This window comes from Mustela nigripes, unplaced genomic scaffold (genome assembly GCF_022355385.1).
Source record: "Mustela nigripes isolate SB6536 unplaced genomic scaffold, MUSNIG.SB6536 HiC_scaffold_14786, whole genome shotgun sequence".
NCBI lineage: Eukaryota > Metazoa > Chordata > Mammalia > Carnivora > Mustelidae > Mustela > Mustela nigripes.
In genome coordinates this window covers 1-1,293 of record NW_026754192.1, presented here as the reverse complement: position 1 = coordinate 1,293, position 1,293 = coordinate 1, and the positions used below count along the sequence as shown (strand labels likewise).

The following is a 1,293-nucleotide window of genomic DNA, read 5'->3' as shown; positions in this document are numbered from 1 at the left end:
AGGAAGCAGGCTCCCTGCTGAGCAGAGAGCCTGATGCAGGGCTCGATCCCATGACCTGAGCCAAAGGCAGCAGCTTAACCCACTGAGCCACCCAGGCGCCCCTAACATTGGATTTTTGATAGGAATTGAATTTACAGATGGTTTCCGGTAGTATGGACATATTAACAATGTTAATTCTTACCATTCATAAATATGGGCTATCTTTCCATTTGTGTCTCCTTCAATTTCTTTTCTTTATCAATGTCATAGTTTATGGGGTACAGATCTTTCATCTTCTTAGTTAAAACTTTTCCTAAGTATTTTATTATTTTTGATGCTATTGTGAATTAGATTGTTTTTCATCATTAGAGTGTAAAAATGGCCCTGTCTTGTGCTTACTTTGGCAGCACATATACTAAAATTGGAATGATGCAGAGAAGATTAGCGTGATCACTGAACAAGGATGACATGAAAAACTGGGAAGCATTCCACATTAAAAACAAAACAAAACAAAATTCTTGTCTTTTATATATTGATCTTGTATTTGGCAGCTTTACTAAATTTGTTTATTCAAATATTTTTGTGACGTTTTTAGGATTTTTTTACATGTAAGTTCATGTTATCCAAAAAAGGAAAATTTTATTTCTCCTTTTTTTTTTTTTTTTTTTTGGAGTCTTTTATTTCTTTGTGCTCCTTGTTTCTCTGGCTAGGACATCCAGTACTATGTCAAATGAGAGTAGTGAAAGTGGACACACTTGTCTTGTTTCTGATCTTTAAGGGGAAAACTATCAAACTTTTTTGATTGAATATGAGATTAGCTCTGGGCTTGCAATACGTGTTTTTTAATTGATTTTTTAAAATTTTTTATAAACATATAATGTGTTTTTATCCCTAGGGGTACAGGTCTGTGAATCACCAGGTTTACACATTTCACAGCACTTACCATAGCACATACCCTACCCAATGTCCATACCCCCACCCTCCTCTCCCAACACACCTCCCCCCAGCAACCCTCAGTCTCTTTTGTGAGATTCAGTGTTTTATGGTTTGTGTCCCTCCCAATCCCATCTTCTTTTATTTTTCTTTTCGTACCCCCCAAACTGCCTATGTTGCATCTCCACTTCATCATATCAGGGAGATCATATGATAGTTGTCTTTCTCAGATTGGTTTATTTCGCCAAGCTTAATACCCTCTAGTTCCATCCACGTCATCACAAAGAGCAGGATTTCATTTCTTTTGATGGCTGCATAGTATTCCATTGTACACATATACCACATCTTATTTATTGATTCATCTGTTGAAGGACGTTTAGG

General features: G+C 36.5%; 1 non-coding gene across 1 annotated transcript; it reads left to right on the top strand.

The window, feature by feature from the left end:
• The first annotated feature begins 370 nt into the window (after positions 1-370).
• LOC132009338 (U6 spliceosomal RNA) lies at positions 371-477 on the top strand. Its single transcript, XR_009401871.1, has one exon. It is a non-coding gene; the product is annotated as a U6 spliceosomal RNA (small nuclear RNA).
• Positions 478-1,293: the final 816 nt, after the last annotated feature.